Source organism: Rhinolophus hipposideros (genome assembly GCF_964194185.1).
Source record: "Rhinolophus hipposideros genome assembly, chromosome: 24".
NCBI classification, from domain to species: Eukaryota; Metazoa; Chordata; class Mammalia; order Chiroptera; family Rhinolophidae; genus Rhinolophus; species Rhinolophus hipposideros.
The window spans coordinates 13,567,939-13,588,027 of record NC_138070.1 but is presented as its reverse complement, the minus strand read 5'-3'; the positions used below and the strand labels follow the sequence as shown (position 1 = coordinate 13,588,027).

The 20,089-nt window shown below is 56.1% G+C and overlaps 1 protein-coding gene across 1 annotated transcript in view; it reads left to right on the top strand.

Annotated features, from left to right (window-relative positions):
* The first annotated feature begins 4,884 nt into the window (after positions 1-4,884).
* Positions 4,885-20,089, top strand: part of FAM222A (family with sequence similarity 222 member A) — a 56,070-nt gene continuing 40,865 nt past the window's right edge. Inside the window, exon 1 of the mRNA XM_081037746.1 lies at positions 4,885-5,004. The gene's annotated coding sequence lies outside the window, so the exon portion shown is untranslated. The remainder of the gene's footprint in view (positions 5,005-20,089) is intronic.

Below are 20,089 nucleotides of genomic sequence, written 5' to 3'. Positions count from 1 at the left end.
GGGTTGGGTGAATAACAAGGTTACACGTGCTGCTTCTTTTCTCTTTTCTCCAGGAGGAGCATAAAGAGCTCTTTCTTTTCTGCTTATTAATAGCTCTGATTAAATTATCTCTGAAAAATCTACGTGGTACGCACCAATAGGGGCTCAGCTCCCTCCAGGCTCTGGCCTAGATTATGGCAACGAGGGCAGGTGAGGCAATTGGGGGCTGGGGAGAGGCTGAGGCAGGCCTGCTCCCCCACCAGGATAAAGACTCAGTGTCTTCCTCCCTGCCTCCCTCCCCAGCCCTATCTCAGCCTCTGACCAACCTCTGCTCTTGGGACATTCACAGCTCCCTCATTGGGGATACTAGACCTTTGCAGTGGCAGTTCCCTCTACCAGAAGCGCCCTTCTCTCACCTCTACCTTTGGTACCTCCTATTCCTGTTTCATAGGGCAGCTGATTAGGCTTTCTACCACCATCAGCCCACCAGCTGGGTCAGGAGCCTGCTTTGGGCTTTCCAGTTCCTGTTACCCTGGATGATAACTGTTAGTTGCCTTCTCTGTCCCCCATGAAACTTGAGTTCCACGAGTCCAGGGACTGCTTAATCCCCAGTGGCTGGCACAGGGCAGGTCCTTAGGAAATGACGAATGAATGAATGAATTCGCATCAGGCCTCAGCAAGCAAGACCATGACTAACCTTACATATGGGGGAGGGTAGGAGTGAAAGTTTCAGGCTCCAGGCATCTTGAGCAGTGCCTATGTGGCATCTCACAGTTTTACAGATGGGGGAAACTGAGGCACAGAGCAAATGAGTTACATGGCTAGTAACCTGAAGAGTCAGGATTCAAACCCAGTCAGTCTGATTCCCTTCCCTCCTGCTCTCCCTGCTTCTCCTACAAGAAAACAAAACAAAAACCTGGGCCACATTTATTCATTGATTCAGAGATTAATTCAATGACCCTTTATTGGGTGTTGACTGTATGCCCAGCTTGTGTTAGGGACATAGCAATTCAAATGTAGCCCCTGTCCTCACAGAGCCCTCAGGATGGTGGGCAAGACTGACAAATAAGTGGGCCATTATAACACAGACTGGGTACATCTATGAAGGGGGAAGCATTCCATCCTGGAAGGTGGCAGTCTGGGAAGGCTTCTCAGAAGAGGTGGTACCCTAGCTGACATCTGAAAGAGGAGCAAGAATCAACTACTTGGAGGGGGATATTTTAGTGGAGGGGACAGCATGGGCAAAGGCCTAGAAGCCCAGGAGACACACGGGGGAACGTGCAAGTCGTGTGTAAGAGGCATACAGGGGCAGTGAGGAATAAGGTGTTCTTTGTCCCCCAACCCCCTCTTAGATCCCTGGCTGGAGACAGCATTCAGGGGCTGGCCCCCCTGGTGGTTCTCTGGACCATGGCAAATCCATCTTGACACTGTCTCCATTCACATAATGCAGAGTTATTGGACACAACCAAGAGCAAGGGAATGTTGGGAATAGAAGGGAATGAGGGCCTGACCTCAGCAAGGTGGGCATGTGGGGGGTTGTGTGAGGCAGGTGGGTACTATGAATGTTTGGGTACTATAAGTGAAGGCCTGTCACTGATCATCTGGGGTAGGGGGCGTTCACCTGCCTAGAGGGGTGTCAGAAGCACCTGGAAGACACCGCTCCACCTACATAGCTACCTTCGAGCCTGCTGCTGCCTAAAATCTCACCATTCGCACATTATGGACTCACAAACTTCAGAGATGGTGGGCCTTTGAGATCTGCTAAACCCCTGGCTGTACACTGGAATCATGTGGGGACCTTTGGAAACCTGAGAGGCCAAGAGTGGGTGCCAGCTGGCGTCTGATTGGCAGGTTGGGTTACGAGCTTCACCCTTCATTTTACAGCAGAAGAAACTGAGGTCCAGAGAGGAGAAGAAACTTGCCCTCAAGGTCACGACCAATCAATTAGTGGTTGGCATAGAACACAGTAAATCAAGGTCAGAGGCGATGGTGTTTGGGACTAGGTTCTGTCATTGTGTGACCTTGTGCAAGTCACGTGGCCTTCCTCGGCTGTAAAATGTGGATATTAATCGAATAGACCTCACAGGGTTGCTGTGAGGGTGAAAGGAGATAGAAATATGTGATATAAATAGCTCTGAGCACTGCCTGTTCCATAGTTGGTGTCAAGTCATGGTAACCTACGATATAAAAAAAATCCCGAACTTTGGAAAGGCTGTGGTGTGGCCCCCTGCCTTCTCCCATTCCTGCCCTCTCTTTCTTCCCAGGGTTTTGGTTGTCGCGGTCCCTCACCCCGAACCTGGCTTGAGCGCTCCACGCATTTTTCCCACTTGTCCACACCCCCCGGTCCCTCCAGCGAGTCACCCAGGCAACAGGCCATGGCGTCACACGGCTGGCCCCAGAGTGTAAGCAGCTGGCAGCTGCATGACGTTTCCAGGTAAATCCCCACCCCCAGCCCTACTCCCGGGTGCGTTGTATGGGGCGGCTGGAAGAACTAAAACGGAGAACTAAAACGGGGCACTGAAGCCGCGTGTTGCTGGGAACCGCGCTCTTGTTGGCCGCTTGGCGGCCTGAAACAGGGCCAGCTCCTGCCCTAGATAGGGCGGCAGGTGTCCTACTTGGGCAGGCCCTGGCGCTCCCCCGCGGGCGCCTCTCCCAGATTCTGGGTAGGGGTGGGTTGGCTCTTGGAAGTAGGCCAAGGCCAACTATAATGAGCTCATCCCACTGAGTACATTCACCAGGGTCTCCAAAGCCCACCATGTCTTGATAACCACAACTGGGTTTATTGAGCACTTATTGTGTTCTGAATCCTTTCAGAACACAATAACTCACTTTGCCCTCACAATCCTGTAAACGTCCAAGGCCAACAGCTAGCTGGAACCAACAGGGCTGGAACCCCATCCAGGTTCCGTGGGAGTCCAGTGGGGGTCACAGGGGCATAGCCTGAGGATTGTGGGAGGAGTTATGGCTGCTGCTTTACATTTCTGTAGGGTACTGAGATCTTTCCTGGAAAGCTGCCTGCCCAGCTTACTGTGTGATGGACACTTGGCAATTGAGGGAACTATTCCTTCCAGGACTCAATTTCACCAGTTGTCAAATGGGACTGCTAAACAGGCCACCCATGGGCTCTCAGGCAGACCAAGTGAGAAACTATGAAGCTGTTTAGATTAAGGCAAAATGCAGTATAGTTTGATGGTTTCAAAATTTGGACCCCAGGTGATGTTGTGCCTCAACTTCCCCATCTGTTAAGTGGGGGAGAATACCGGTGCCTACCATCCACGTATGTGGTGAGGATTCCAAGAGGTGGAACTTACAAAGAGCTCAGCATATAATTAGTGCTCCAGAGATCTTCTCAACTGTGATGTCAAAAATCCATCACTGCCAAAAAATATGCCTTGGGGCTAAGTACTCCAACATAGAGTGTTATGTCACATCTCTTAACCTCAATTTTTTCTATAAGTTGGGAGTATAATAATGGTACCTACCATATCAATTTTCTGTAAAATGGGAGTGATAACAAAACCTACCTCATTGTAGTGTATGAAGATTAGGTAAAGTACTTCGTTACATATGTGTTAGCGTCCTTTATCGTTTTTAACAATTTGCTATTAAATATGTGCTCAATAAATTGTACTGGTTTTTCCATCCCTGATTCCCGACAAAGGGACTACAAGTACCAGCATGCGCTGCACCCCCAGTCGGGGCCCCTCCGCCCGGCACCGGCGCGCTGCATACCGGGAGTTGCAGTCCTCCCGAGGCTTGCCCCGCCTCACCCCAGTTGGGGGAGGAGGTTGGAGAGCCTCCCTGCGGCCTTTGAATTTTGCCGCGAAAAACGCGCGTGGCGGACCCCGGCCACGCCCTCCGCAGGACGCGGCGCCGCGTCACCCTGGTAACCGCCTCTCGGACGTTGCTGATTGGGCCGAACCGCAGGGGGCGGGCGAGGGGCGAGACGCTGCGACCGCTGCCAGCGCTCTCGCCTGTCAGTCGGGCTGGAGCAAAGCAGCGGGCAGGACGGCCGGGCCGGCGGCTCTGCGAAGAGGCTGCGCGCGCCAGCCGGAGGAGGCGAAGAGTGGGGCCCGCCACCTGCGGGGCGAAGCGCGCAGCACTGGGCCTGAGGCGAGGCGCCGGCGCGCGCCGGGCGGCGCTAGGCTGAGGCCCCGGGAGTCCCCGCGCGTCGCCCGGGGCCATGGGCGCGTGAGAGCCCAGCGTGCGCCGCCTCTACTGCACCTCGCGAGCTCACACGCCGGGTGCACCGTCCTCCCGGCGGTCCCCACATCCTCCCTGCTCCACCCGGACAGGTTATTTCTCGGCGCGGAGGTCCCCGGCGCTGCATCCGAGCCTCCGCCGCCCGCTGCCGCCGCCTCGGCTGCCGCTGCTCTCCGGCTTCCCCTCCCCCCACTCCCGGGGCTCGGAGCAAGAGGAGGAGGGGCCGGTGCATTCTCGCGGCCGCTCTTTGCAACCTGCGGGGGCCGGTCCATGCCCAGCGAGGCGCCCGGGCCGCTGCAGGTGCGTGCAACCCCAACGAAGACGACCTTCCCCCCAACCCCGGGCGAACCGGGGGGCTGCGAACCGCCGGCGGGCGGTCGAGCGAGAGGAAGCAACAAAGACCGGCTGCAGCTGGGGCCGGCGAGAGGGGCTGCGGCCGCCGGGCTCCGGGCGCCGACCGAGAGGGCGCCGCGGGGAGCGGCGCGGGCCGAGCGGCAGCCTTGAGCCGGACCCCCAGGGGAGGCGCAGCGCCGCCCGCCGGACGCGGTGAGCACAGGCCCCAAGTGACGATGCGCCGCCTGAGCGCCCGCGCGGCCCGGGTTCCCGGCGGGCGCGATCCCCGCTGAGCGGAGAGAACCTCCACCCCCGACTTCGGACGCCTGGATCGCCCTCACTGATAGCGTCCTTTCCCACCCGGAGAGAGGTATCAGCTCCCAAGAGGGGCTTCCGCAGGCAGCTCTGCCCCTCTGCATGGCTGCGACCCGGCGAGCGGAGGGTCGTCGCCGCTGAGACCTGGGGCCCTTCGACGGCCTGGCTGACCCGGTGAGTTCCGCGGGGTGGGGTCCCTGGTTGGAACGGGAGGCAGCCCCTGGCGTCGGGGCAGTCTGGATTGGAAATAAAGGGACCCTGGGGCTGTTGGGGTTACTGAAGCAGAAGTGCCTCTTGACCGCCCCTTTCCTTCTCACACAACTTGTCTGGACTCGCCAACCGGCCAGCGTGGAGGTTGGGAGCCCATTGTGGGGACTCTGCTGGGCCCTTGGCTGGGCATATGCCAGAGGTCACCCCACGCCTAAAACCAGCAAACAAAGGTAGCAGGGGTAACGGTTCGGTCTTCCGAAAATTTCCCCGGGAACTCCCGCGTCTTGTAGTGTTTGACGAGAAGGACACCCAGAATGGGACAGCTTGGGCTTCTCCCAAGTCACATCTGAGATCTTCAAGGGACATCAGCTCAGAGGGGTCTGTGGAGTCTCGTCTATGCAGGTGGCCTCTTTTGAGGATTGTACTCTCTAAGGCTAGACCGCAGCAGGGTCCCCTTACATCCCACGTTCCTACAAAAAACTCGCAGGGACAGCGGGTGCCCAGTGGGGCCGCGGCGTGATGTCACTACTAGGCCTCCGACGCCACTGGGGTTGCCGTAGCGACCCGACTTGCCTTGACCCAAGGCCGCAGGGGGCGGGGGTCGTGGTAACCAGGGGCGGATCTCATGGTAACCATGGGCGGGGCTGGATGCCTTTGGGAAGTGGAGGGATGAAGGCAGACTCCCCCCGCCCCAAATGCAGCCCTCTGACCTAAATCCCCAGCGCCCTGGTGAGGTGGGGGATGGAGGCTGCACCAGCTGTCCCCGCTGATGCTCCTCCCCCCAAGGACAGGTGTTCAGCTTTGGTCACATAGCCTGGGAGTGCCTGGGGGCTTAGGATTCCCAAACAGCAACTTTCTCCTTTCAAAAGGGATGCTGCAGAGACCACTTCCCTGAACCCCACCACATACCCAACCAGCAGGCTGAAGTTCCCGGGGTCCCTAGAGAGCAGGCTACTTCTGCTCAGGAAAATGTGGGTGCCCCACCCCCAGCCACGGAAAGTACACAGGAGCTGCTGCTGCCTGCTGCTCCTCAAGTTCAGGGGGTCCCCTGCTGTTCAAGGCCAAGATGAGGGGCGTTGGCCAAGCTTGAACTCCTGACTGCCCCACTCCTTTGGTGTTGAAGATGATTTTGACAAGCTCCATGTGGTGCTTATTAAGTGAATGAAGGGCAAGTCAGGCCCATAAGTGCCAAGGTCTGAGTAAGTGTGTCTCTGCGAAGGGGCCAGCTTTGACGGGGATCAGGTACTAGCTCTGTCCTCCCCACCGCACCCCAGCACTGGCCCTGTTCCTTGTGAAGGCCCCGAGGACCTCCCCTCTCCATCCTGCTGCTGGCTCTTTGATTCCTCTTCTAAGTTCCTTCCAGCAATTTGCCAGTGTGGGATGTGGGTGAAACTGCTGTGATCACATTTCTAGGAAAAGGTTAGAGAACTAACTGTGTCATTGCTTCAGCAGCATGGGGTGGGGTGAGAACAGAAGGGAGTGTATCTCAGGTCATTATGAGAAGCCAGGCCCCATCTCTATGCAGCGAGCATTTTTTCTGTTCTCCTACCAGGCTCTAGCTAGATTAACAGGTCAATAAATATCAGTGGAACCGCTTTTGGGGGCTTGGCAGGGAGATGATATTTCCAGCTGAAATGGTATCGTTAAACACACAGGTTTCCAAGGACAGAGGAGCAGTAGCAGATGGGGGGAGAGGTGGGCAGAAGGGCTGTTTGCCCTGCCTGTTGAAGCGTCCCAGTTTAGAAACAAACTCAGAGTGTGTGCCAGAGATCCACAAACACAGCAGTTGGAGGTCCTTCGTGGAGTATTTACACTTCCACAGCCAAGGCGGAGGGAAAGGCTGTCAGAATTGGGCAATTCCTTCTGTTCCCTTCCCTGGGCTTGGCAATATCACCAAGCGAAGTGCAGGACGGAGTGCCAGCTTACCCAGCATCTTCTTATATGCCAGGCATTTTACAGGATCTCAGTTACAACTTGCAGTGCCTCATGTGCTGGGGTCCATTATACAGATGAGGAAACTGAGGCTCAGACAGAGGAAGTGATGGGCTGAGGGTGCTCAGCTTGGCAACCGCAGAGGTTTGGCTCTGAATTACACTGGGTCCAGAATCCCCAAGTCTTCCCACCCACTTCCATGGGTGGAGGGGAGGCAGCCCTCCATTTCTTGGACAGAGTTCCTGCAAGAGTCAGTGGCTATCAGCTATGGAGAGAGTCTGGCCTCACTGACATACCTTGCCATACTAAAACCCAAGTTGGAATCCTGCTTCCCCTTTACCTGCAGGATACGTTGAGCAGAGTATCTAGCCACTGCTGCCCTGGCCTTGTGGGCAGCCTGCTCCCCTCACCCCCGCACCTCTTTCTTCAGAACTGAGGGAAGGAAGGTATGGCTTGAAACCAGCCTGCCAGAAAGGGTTGAAAGAGCCGCCTGAGGCTCCTTGTCATCTGCCCCTGTGGGCTTACTGGGGTGGGGTGTGTGGCTGCCCCCAGATATCCCAGGGACCATCTTGGTAGGCACCCAGCAGGTGGGGAAGGCAAGAATGTCAGTGGGGCTAAGGCAACTTTGGTAGATGTGGCTCCTGACCTAGCTTGAGGGTCCCCAAGGGCCCAGTAGGAGGGGGTGTCATGTGACTCTCAGAAAGGACAAATAGGGATCCCCCAGGCAGAAGAGTGGAAAGAGTGTTCTGGGCAGTGGGAGTGGCCATGTAGCTTGCCTGTGAGTGCTGGGGTGTGCTGAATGAGGGGAAGGGGTGGCCCTGGGATGGCTGTGTCCTGGAGGCTTAGGTGAATGGGGGAGGTTTAAGCAGGGGAGAGGATCTCATTACAGCTCCCTTAATGGGTGGTGAGCCTTCTCAGCTCTCTGGGCAGTCCCCTCTCTCAAGGTTAGCTTTGTTCCCCCCCACCCCAGTAATCCTTATCAGTTGTCTAATTCCATGTAAGCTCTCCCATCCCCTGTCCTTTCTGAGCCTCACATTTGCCCTGGACTGGGGCTGGGTTAGGTTACTTAACCCCTAGTGGTGGACAGTGGCTCATGATAAACAGCCAGATGGTGGAGCGGGTCAGACACTTGTTGGCTGTGTGACCTGGGGTGAGTCACTTTGCCTCTCTGAGCCTCAGTTTCCTCATCTGTGAGAAAGAGTTGATAATAGCACCCACTGCCCAGGGTGTGGTAAGGATTCAGTGAGGGCTTAGAACAGGTAGGTGGTGGCATACAGTAAGCACTCGATAAATGCACATTCTTGTGACCACAGTTTGCCTCATCCTTAGAACAGAGCCTGAACACAGCCTTTCCCAGTTCCTCTTGGAGCCAAAGACCCAAGATCCCCCAGGGCAGGTCTGGGACCCCCACCCTTTCAGCTGCCTCTGCTGGGTCTCCCACCCACCTGCCCAGGGCACCCCACGTGGTGAGCACATGTGGCTCCCATCTGAGCTCCTGGGGGGGCACTGGGGCCTGCCCAGGGGGCCCCTCCCCAACCTCTCTCGTGCCCCCTCCGCCTTCCAATCCCTCACGAACCGGAGGAAGCGAGTGGAGCAGCTCATATTCATGGACCGTAATTCAATCAGGCGGCGATTCCTCTGGGCTCGGGGCGGGGGTGAGAACGAGGAGGCACGCACAAAAGGGCCGCTTTATTACCTCCCGCGGGCCGGGAATTGCTGCTCTCCCCCAGCAGAGGCCGGAGCCACCTTTATTGTGTTAACCCATTTGCGTGTCAAGAGCTATTGTGCGCTTTCTCTGCCTGTGCGGGGCGGGCTGCGGGAGGAGGGCTGCACGCCGGCCGGTCCCCTCCGCGGGCGCCGCCCACCGCCCTGATTGGTTGCTAAGTGATTTGCATCCAAGGTAATCACTTTTATCTGAGAAGGATGTCGACTATAATTATAAGCTCCTGACATCTTTTGAAATCTGCCTAATGACTATTTTAGTCTGCGCGGGCTGGGGGTAGGGAGGGGGATTCTGAGGCTGGGGCGGGGGCGGAGGCTGCCGGGAGGATGGATTCCTTCCACCTGGACCATCGATTCATTAGTTGAGAAATATCTGAGTGCCTACTGCGTGCCTGGAACAAAAGACGGTGCGGAGATAGGGTGTTGCATTCCCGTGGGCGGCATTAGTGCCATTACAGAGATAGGGAAATAGAGGTGTTGGGGAATGAGCCACCTGCCCAGAATCACACACCCAGTAAATCAGACTCAGGCGGGAAACCTGAGTCTCTGACCCCCAAATTCCTGTGCTGGCCACTGGTGCAGACAGAAATAATAATGGTAATCATTCCTGGGTGGAGGTCACCTCTCTGTACCTCCTAGGGCTTGTGTCATAGCCCTATGAAATGCAGGTGCTGTTATGACCCCATTTTACCGGGGAAGAAACGGGGGCACAGAGAGGTTCTATCACTGCCCAAGGTCACACAGCCAGAGAATGGCAGAAGTATGAAGTCTGTAGGTAGCCAGAAGTGGGGTTCCCGCTCCCCCCTCCTCCACCCTCTTGTGGTTTCTTTTGGTAAACACTTGGCATCAGCCTGCGCCAGGGCTCCCTGCTGGCCACTCTCTGGGTGGCAAAGCTCTAAGGAATCAGACAGCCCACCGCCTCCATGGGAAGTAAGATGAGTCTGCAACTAACTCAGATTCTGGACAAAGCCAGAGCAGGGCTGGAGGAAAGACATCAAAGAGGGAAAATCTGCAGCTGGTCTCGGAGGGTTTCCTAACGGGCTTTTGCTCTGGGCCCTGAAGACTGGGTGAATGGCGATGTCACTGGCAAGAGGGAATTTGAGAACCAAGGGGTATGATCAGGAGGGCAGGGGAAGCTTATAAGAGCGCAGAGGTTAAAGGGAGATAAACTAGGAGGGAGTGCAGGGACTTAAGTGTGATTGGGGTGGAACCCTGTCTCCTGTACTCCTACTGGCTGTGTGTGCTCAAACAAGTCACTTAACCTCTCTGGGCCTCACTTTGCTCATCTGTCCAAGGGAATCATAGTAGTTTTCTCACAGGCTTGGGGGTGGGATGAGCTAGAGTGTGGGGAGTGCTCAGGTGAGCTCGACTGAGCCCTTCAGGGCTGGATGGGCCAGGCTCAGGCCCCAGCCAGTCATCTTGGCACCATAGCAAACCATCCTGGCCACAGCAGCAGTTTGGGGCCCTAGTTTGTACAGATGGCACAGGGGTCTAAGGCCTGGAGGGTCAGGGGTAAGGCCAAGGCTGGCTATGAACAGGCGCCTGGGGATGGGTCTTAATGACATAGAACTTAATGACCCAGAGCCTGGGGTGGGGGGGGCTCCCTTGGAGGAGGATGAGGAGAAGGAGGAAGAGGAGGGAGTTCCAGCTGCCAGCTGTCTGTGCCAAGATTCGCTGCCAAGGCAGAGGCAGCTGCCCCACAGGGTCCAGGTCAGAGCTTGGCCCTGGAGGAGGCAGAGGTGGTAGGGCCTCTGGGCCTGCAGTCCCCAGCCCTACATTTGGGCCTTGGCCCTGCCCCTCAGCATCTGCGTGACCTCAGTCTCCTCATCTGTCAGAAGAGCCAGGAGTCCATTTTGGAGGGCAGCTGTGAGGCTTGGCAGTAACCGATAGCAAGTGGGCAGTAAACAGGAACTGCTATTTTCGCTCTTTATTCATCCGCTCATTTAGAGAGATTCACTGGTCTGTGCCAGGCTCCCTGCCAGGTGCTGGGGACACAAAGATGAACAAGCCCAGTTGCCTTGAAAGGTGGTGAGGCCTCCAACACACCATCACAGTACAGTGGGTTAGTCACCACAATACAGGAATTCACAGTCTGTAGGCACTGTGCCAGGAGCAGGGGGACAGTAGGGAAGAAACCAGATATGGCCCATTGGGGCTCCTAGTCTGTCAAAGTACGCTAGGAAATCAGAGGTAGAAATTATTACCCGAGTGGGGTAGGCAGGGAAGGCTCCCTGGAGGTGGAAGCACTTCCAGTTGCAGGCTTTGGGGGCTTCTGTCTAAACACCTTTGCCTATTATGGGAATCACAGGACACTGTTGGCATCCGCGGTGTGTTAGATTGAGCTTCCGGCTTAGGCATTTTGTTCTCATTTAATCCTCATATGGTTCTGGGAAGGGTGTTCTCATCCCTGTTGTGTAAATGAAGAAACTGCGGGCTCATGGAGGTGAAGCGCCTACATGGCAGGTCAACAGAATTCCATTTGTTATCCATGCAAGCTTTTGCCTGTCCTCTGCCTGTGAGGGCACTGAGCTGGGTGGGGCTGTCACAGGAGGATCCTTGGGCAGGGTCTGAGGGGACCAGTTCTGGGCCAGCTATTGTCTTTATGAGCTACAAGACCTTGAGCAGGTCACACCCCCCATCCCAGCCAGGCCTCAGCCATGTCCTCTGTAAAATGTCAAGGATGGCGAATCTGTGGCATGCTTGGCTTTCCCTACACCGCTGTGCCCTTGGCAGGCATCGCCAATCAATTGCTGCCTGCTTCCCCTGCTGAGTTCTTCTCTGACCTTGGGTTCTTTCCAGGGCTCTGGGCAGGCAGCAGCAATTTCTGAGCTGAAGCCTTTTTGCTTATCTGGCCTGGATAAGCTCACGTGTCCCTCTGGCCCTTCTACATGTGGTTCAGAGGACCAAGGTACCAGAGCAAGGGATTCTGGGGCATCTTCTCTAGGATATGGGTTTGTTCTTCAGCCATGAGAGCTGTGGTGGTGTGAGTCTATTACCTTCTTCCATCTCCCAGAGAGACCTGTGTGCCTGTCCACGCAGCCCAGCACACCGGGCAGATTCCAGATGCTTTCAGTCTGGATGACGACAACAGCATTCACTGAGCTCTTCCTGAGAGCTGGGTCCTTCGTGGACACCCACCCATTCATCATTCTGCAGCACACCTGCATTGTGGATCTCAACACCTCTAGGAAAAAGTCAGCCCATTTTAGAGATGAGGAAACCAAGGCTCAGAGTGCTCACGCAGAGTATGGTCATGCACTTGCTGAGTGGCTGAGCTGGCATTCACACCCAGGTCTCGAAGTCCACAGCCTGGGGCAGGGCTGAGAGTGGCAGACAGACAGGCAGCCTTTCTGGAGGAGCTGTCATTACAGGCTGGTTGACTTCCACCAGACGGAGCTGGGCCTTCTAGGAAAGGGAAGGGGGCCCTTCTAGGTGGAGGGAACAGCATCAGAAGCAGCTCAGAGGCAGGCAGGCAAGAGCATCTAGGTGGAGGGATGAGTATGTGGCTGCATGGCTGGAATATAGAGAGAGAGGGGACCGCGGAGGGAGCCAGGGCTGGTCTTGGCATTGGGGCTTTGCCTCCCTGTCGTAGGGAACTGTGGCAGCTCTGGGTTAGGTGGCACAACCCAGTGCTGTCTAAGTGTATTTATTCAACGTCTCCATGAACCCAGTGTGAGGTCAGCTGGTGCCTGGGGCTACCTCTGGCCTCCGAGAAGCGTTAGCCTGGAACAGTGCCTGGTACATAGTAGGTAGGCATCCAAGACATGTTTGTTGAATGTATAAATGAGTAATGCATACTCGCTGGACTGAAATGCTCAGCTGCAAGGAGGGGAGGCCAGAGTCTCTCTTTCCAGGAAAAGTTGGACACCGGGTCTGGAGGTGGGGCTGCGGAGGGAGCCAGGCGGTTACCTGGGGCAGAGGCTTCCCTGGCAGCTCTCCTGGTCCCTGCTGCCCGCCCCCAGGACGCCTCCTACACCTTCCTGAAGTGCTGTCCCTGCCTTGCTGCTGTGCCTGGCGGGCAGCCTGGACCCAGCGCTTGGGGGGATAAAAGATGAAGGTTCATGACCATTTTTTAACTCAATAAAGGGAGAGACAAGCTGCAGGCTGCAGGCCGGAGATATAATTAGTTCGCAGCAGTGGCGCTTTCTTGATTTAGCTTCTGAGAGAACAAGACAAGGATGTTATACCCAATTAGCAGTAACATCCAGTCGCAGCCTCAATAGGTGAGATAACAAGCTATTTTTATGACTTTTCATTCCCAGCTTGGAGGGGGCGGGGGAAGAGGGTATCAGGGCCTTATTTCTTTTCATCAGGGAACAATTATGAGCGATCTCAGGATTTCCCAAAGCCAAATGATACATTTGTGATCCCAAACCAGCAAGCATCCTGGGGTGACAGGCTGGCATTTTGAGCCCTGGGTAGTGGAAGGAGTGCAGGCCCCGTAGCCCCATTCTGGAGGCCCTCTGAAAAGGCTCCCAAAGGCAGAGGGGCCGCTGGTTTGGCAAAGGGAAGCCCAGGTCCTTGCAATGTTCTCAGTGACAGCCTCCACTGCCCTACCTGCTTCAAGGAGCCACAAGGAGGCTGGGCCAACTCCCCTGGGGATGAGGAAGGAGCCCTTTGTGGCCCTTGGCAGCTCTTCTTGGCACTATCGTAGGTCCTTTCTGCCAACTGGGCCAGGGGATCCGACTTCTCAGCCTTGATCCTGCCGTTGTACTCTGCCTGCTGGACCCCCTTATGGCTCGCACTGCACGACCATCCTCCTTCCTGTCCTGGGTCCCAGACCCAGTTTCTGGGTGATTAGCTCCACTCTCTCCACCCTCATTACCCACCCACCCCCAAGCCCGGGCACCCGGTACTGGCAGGAAAGCCCTGCCAAGTCCCACCGCAGCTGCCTGGCTGTAATGCCGACTCCTGGCGAGGGCTGGGGAAGGCCCAGAGAGGGAGCTGGCATGGTTGTTTGCATATCCCATCAGCTCGGGCCCCAAGCCCAGAGCAGGTTCCTGGGCGTCTGCAGCCTCTGGCCCCACCCTGTGCCTCGTCCCAGCTCCCTGTCAGTGGAGAACCCCACGCTCGTGGTTCAGACAACTGACATATCCAGCCATGCAAAGTAGGAGTTTAATTGCAAACAGTTTTTATGGATCATGGGCCCATCTGTGCCACCATATGCAAAAGGAGAAAAAAAATCCCCATTAAAAAAAACTTCTCCCTGCCCCACCCCCCAAACTGACTCCAACAGAAACAGTTGCTAAGGTTTTTCGGGCTGGAGCCGAGCACAGAACTGGGACCTATCCTGAAGGCTTCCTGCAGCGTGAGCCTGGCAAAGTCAGGGGGCCCGGTGGGGCAGGGGTAAGAGGGCCCATGGGGCCTGACTGCCGAGAGAAGGCCTCAGCAAACTACCAGCAGTTCCTGTACCCACCAGCTTCTCTCTCGGCTCCAGGCCTTTGCACATGCCACAGGCCATGCAGCGGTTGTACCTGCTGTGCTTTTCCAGCCACCTGGTTGGTGCTGTGTGCAGGCCTCTGGAGCGGAACGTGGCATGGAGGACACATTGCACAGTGTTGATGGAAATGTGGGAATGAGTGTGTTGCGGGCCCACAGACAAGGCACTTCCTCTACCGTTTCTAACCCAGGAAATGGACCCCAGAGGAGCTGGGGATATTCTCAGAGACTTCATTTCCCTACCTGCTTCCAAGAAGCATGAGGAAGCTGGGCCAGTTCCCCATAGGGCCACTCAGGCTCACAGACTCTGTTCTTCCCAGGATCCAGGCCTCCTGCGGCGGTGCCCAGCTCACAGATGCGTCCCACCCAAGGGTCAGCTCTCCCCAGACCCTCAGAAGGGACTTCCACCTGGGGCCTGAGTGGGCTGGTTGTCGGGGTTCTGAAAGGACTCACCTCGGAGGCAGCCTGCCAGGGTTTCATTGTCGCACCACCTTATCCCAATGACTTTAGGCGGTCCTTTCTTCCTCTCTCTGTGCCTCAGTTTCTTCCTCTGTAAAATGGGGACGAGCAGTTGATGGGATATTGGTGTGTCACTTCTGTTCCCCAAGGCAGGGTCTTTGCTTTGTTCTCGGATATCTTCCCAGCTTCCTAATCATGACAATTGATGTATACTGAATGAATGAATGAATGAATGAATGAGGTATTTAGAGGATTTTCCAGGGAGGGAATGAGACAGGCTCTAGGGCTGCCAGCAATCAGAGTTTTTATGCCCTTTCCATTGGAGTCTAGAAATTACTGGGGATTATGAACTCCATTCTATTAATGAGGAAAACTGAGGCTCAGAGAGCTCAAGAGACTCTCCCAAAGTTATGCGGCGGGAAAGAAGCCACAGCTGGGACTAGAGCCCTGATCTCTGTGACTCCAGCAGACCAAGTCCCATCCCTCGCATTGCAGGTGAGGAATTTAGACCCAGACAGGAGAAGGAATCTGGTCCAGATCAAACAGCAAGGAAATAGCAGCCAGCATTTGTGGGGTCCTTCCTACCCCCATTATAAGATGAGGAGTCTGAGGCCATCCAGCCTCAGAGCCAGGCCAGCCGAGTCCCACTGCTCTTCCCTCCATCCCTCCTCTCCCTCCTTCCCTCGCTCTCTCCCAGGTCTGTGCCCAGGATCATTGTTCCTGTAGGTTTCCCCATCAACTTTATAAACTGGCAGTGTGTGCCAGGAGTCAGGCCCCATGTAGGGGGGTCCCCATGCCCAAAGCCCCAAGGCCTGGTACTTGGTGCAGCCCTCCTGCAACAGGCAGCAGAGGAAAGTGGGACCCCTGGGACCCGGGCAAACATAGGCTAGCCAGGCCTCTGGCAGGAGCCCAAGCCAGGCAGCCCACTCCCTGCCCAGCAGTGATCACCAGCTCCCATTGTAATCATTAAAACTATTAGAAGGAAACGTTTGCTTGAAGCAAATGTCAGGCGCCGAGTTGTGCTTTGTAAACGCTCACAATTAATGCCAATCAGGCCTGGAAAAAAAGCCGGCCCGGAATCCTGTCTGTTTCGTCTCATTTGTCAGCTGGTGCCGCTTCATGTTGCACATTTTCATACAATTGCTATAAACATAAAAGGGAAACTCCACAGTGTTCCCGGGCGCCCGGATGGTGCGCGCCAGCTTAATGATTTGGTATTCCGCTGTTCACTTGGCTGCCCCCGACTGGGTGGGAGGGAGAAAGGAGGACTTTGTGTGGCGGGGTGAGGTTCTCCTGGGGGTCAGCCAGAGAGATGGGTCAGGCTCCAGGCCTGGGTCTCCTGCCCCACCCACCGCAGGCCACGTGGCCCATGGAGCTGAGGACATCTGTGAAACAAGAACAAACTGCTAAAATATGTTTGCAAAATCCTCAAGGGGAAAAGAAAGGCTCAGAGTCCTCCAGACTTAGCTTCGAATCATGAGTCCATCTCCTAGAATGATCCATGGGGTTTATTGTCCACCTCCTGCATGCCAGGCACTGCGCCTTGCCAGCTGGAGCTCAGTTTCCCCATCTGTGAGTTGGGGGGAATAACCCAGTGGTCAGGATTCGAAGCTTTCCAGGACTGGGCTCTGAGCTGAGGGCATCAAGCAGGCCTTTTCTCATTTGGTTGTTGCACATGCACTTCCAGCATCAACAGGAAGGGCGAGGCCCGGAGTCCCACAGCCAGAAGTGGTAGGGCTGGGATTTGGACCTGGGTCGCTGGACTCCAGAGCCCGTAACCATGGTGCCTTCCTGCTGTGCCTTTCAGAGTAGCCATAGGGTTGAAAGGAGATGATGGAGCTAAAAGTTCCAGCACACAGTAGGTGCTTCATCAATAGTAGCTGCTGTCATCACACTGCCAGCAGGTGGGCCGGGGCAATAGTGGGTCAGTACCAACACACGTGGACCTTGCAGGATGGAGGGTGGAATGGTCTACAAGGGGGTGCAAGGTTGGCAGGGTAGGGCTAAGGAAGGGCTGAGAGCATGCCTTGCCAAGCCCCAGGACCCTGCCTGCCACCCCCTGCCCTAGGTACCCGGATGTGGCTCTGAGGTCCTGGAAGCTAAGTGCGCCAGGCCCCACATTGCCTGAGCCCAGAAAGCTGCACATGTTATTATCATTGTCTCCATTGTACAGATGAAGAAACCAAGGTCCAAACTGACCTAAGTTTACACAGGTGGGGCGGGGGGGGGGGGAGCCGGAGCCAGATTCATGGGCAGGTTCATCCACTCCAGAGTCTTTTTCATGCCTTCCCAACCCCCTCGCCATCGTGGCCTGGATGTGGCCTTGCCACCCACTACGAACCCTCCCCAGGACCCTTTTGAGCTCTCTGTTTCTCTGTGAACGGGGTCTTCTGAGGCCAGGCTGGCCCTGCAGGGACACTCCAGCCTTTGTGTAGGCTTGAGCAGGCTCAGGCCAGGGTGGGCAGCCAGCGGGGTGGGGAGAGGGCGGTGCAGCCCAGCCGGCCAGGGATAAATGCTCAGAGCCAGGAATAGAGGCCCCTTTGTGTGGTGCTCAGTGGGGGAGGGGGTGCTGCCAGCTGCCACCCTGTGTGACTGGGGCGGTCCGAGCCCTCCACAGAGGTCTGCCACCCCCCCCAGGGGACTGGCCAGGAGCCTGTCATCATCTCACCGCCTCCTTCCACCATTATTTTGCCTTCCTCTTGTTTCCTGGGGGCCTCTGGCTGCTATGGAGCCTGTGGCAGCCATTTACTGGGTTTGCTGTGGGCCTACTATGTGCTGTTACTGGGCCAAACACTCCACCAACCCTGCAGGTAAAGGACAGTAGTCCCATGTGACAGGTGAAGACACTGAGGCTCAGAGAGGACAGGTGACTCACCAGACTCCCACAGCTCGTCATAGGGCCAGGATCTGCCCTGCTGGTCTAGGGTCCCAGGACCCAGGGCTGCAATTTGAGGTGCCCACCTCCATTGCCTGGGCGGCCTCAAGAAGGCTGCTGGCTGTCTTCACTCCCTGGGCAGGCACCAGGCATCCATTCCATCCCCCCCATCCTGGCCAGGCCAGCAGCTGCAGCCTTAGTGGGGGCCAAATCCAGGACCTTGTTGAGTGCTGCCCTACCCATCAAACCTTCTCTGAGCCTCGATCTCCTGGGCTTAAAAATGGGAATGAAATAGAATCCACCATTGGGGGATGTTATGCCACAATGCGAGTCAAGCACTGAACTCGATGTCTGCACACTCAGGCTGCACAAACGTGGCATAGGGTTGCCAGCATTCCTACTATGTCCTGGGAAAGGTGAGAGGGTAAACTGAGGCAGGGCGCAGGTGGTGGGGATATGGGGGTAACTCTTAGGAGCATAAGCATGTGGCAGGGATTGTCTCATTGGATCCTTGCCACAGCCCCATTTTACAGGTCAGCAGATTAAGGCTCAGGTAACTGAAATGGCTGGTCAGGGGTCCCAGGAACACAAAGAAGGTAGCTTCCCAGAAGGTCCCGCCCTTAGTCTCTTCCTGATGCCCACCTAGCCCATTGGGCAGCTGTTCGCTGCAGACACTGACCAAGTTCCCTGTATGAGCCCAGCTCTGTGGGAGGCCCAGAACTACGCACAGGAAGCCCCCACAGGCCACTTGGCTTCTGGCAGCATATTGCAGCCACCTGGGGCCCTCTGACACCCACCAGGCCATTCCCTCCTCTGGCCTTTTCTAAGGCCGGAGCTTCCACAGCGAGTGCCCCCACTGTCCCCTGCCCCGGTGCACTCATGCATGCACACACATGCCTTCTCTGCACGGGTAACTCCGACTTGCCTCTGCCCTAAATGCCCCCCGTCTGGTGGAGGCTTGGACTGTCCCCTCTGGGTCTCGTACCCTGCTCACCGCTGCCAGAGCCCCAAGCCTTTTCGCCTCTCTCCCAGCTCTTCAGTGTGGCACATAGTGTGCCCTCACTGACGTCTGAAACAAAGCCCCGATCCCCGCCCAGCAGGAGAAACAGACGCAAACAGAGCAGTGACGAGGCTGCATGTCTGGGGATGTGGTCAAGTACAGGACACGCAAGGAGCTCCCACCCTGGCTCTCCCTCCTCTACAGAAGGCAAAGAACATTTCTGAGTCCTACTATGCTCCTGAAAACTGGGCCATCTCCTTTTAACCCTCCCAAGGCCAGGCAGCGAGTTTATAGATGGGACAAGAGGCTCGGGTAGGCAGATGCCTGCTGAGGCCACACAGCTTCTCAGGGTACAGCCTCGGTCTGCGCCTTGGACCACCGGACCCCAAAGCACATGCCCTCCTCCAAGGCAGAAAACTCAGGTGCCCGTGGGGCCAAACAGGTGGCACAGTGAACAAAGCGGCTGCCACTTAGCCTCGTGGGAACATAGGCTCAGGGGTTTCAAAGCAGCCAGTTTTAGTTTGTTTTCAAAAGAAACAAGACAATGAGAATTTGAGGTGGAATTTTATTTAGTTAGTTTCTTTTTAGTATTGGCAAACTGCCTTTTCTTTTTTTTTTTTTTTTTTTAACTGCAGCAAACAGGGCAAAGGAAAGATGTTTGTGGATGGGATTTGCACCCTTCAGGGATGTGGTACTGTCTGTGTGGAGGGCATGATGGAGGTCCCAGGATGTCACACCTTCCCCATCCCCCCCATCCCCGGCCAGAAAGAGCCCCTAGAACCCAGTAGCAATTCCACACACCCTTCAAGACAACCCCAGACGCTGCCGCCTTCATTGCCAGAGGCAGGGCCCAAGCCCTGCGAGGGCACCACCCAAATAGCTATAATCAGCAGCCTCGCCAAGACTTCAAACTCACCCAATTATCCTGCGAGGGAAAAAAAAACACAAAATGAAAACAAATTAACATGTTTGCATAGAAGCTGCTGCAGCAACGTACACAGCCGCACGCACGCACATGCTGGCGCGTGCGCTGGTGAGGCTGAGACGCTGTTGCCTCCCCTCCCCAGGCCTGCACCCACCTGGCAGGGCTGGGCTGGGGTATGCCAGGCTGTGCCCACTGCCCTGGGCCAAAACGTGCCCTAGGCCCAGCAACTAGATTGTCCCCAAACCCGATGGGGACTGCTTCAATTCACCAGCTTTCAGGGTTTTTCCCCCCAATTTAATAAACGCACAAATTTCATTGTGTGGCAAAATTCAGCCTCATCGATCTGAACCCCTTTCTTCAGATGGGGAAACTAAAGCACAGAGAGGTTAGCTGACCTGCCCAAGGCTGCACAGCTGGTGAGTGGAAGAGCTGGGGTTTGAACCCAGATGGGCCAGCACCACACCTTGTCTGTGGCTCCCTCTTGCCCATGGATGGTGGGCCTGGCCTTCAAGGCCCCTCCCCATCTCGAGCTCCGCCAGCCTGTGTCCAGTCTCCTCTCGCACCCTCCACCCCTGCCCTGCACGCTGTCTCATGCTGAGGGGCTGCGGGTGGGTAGTCATGATCGCAGAGCCAAATATGCGTTCAAATCCCAGGTACACCAGTCCCTTACTGGATGGCTCTGGGCAAGCGGCTTCTC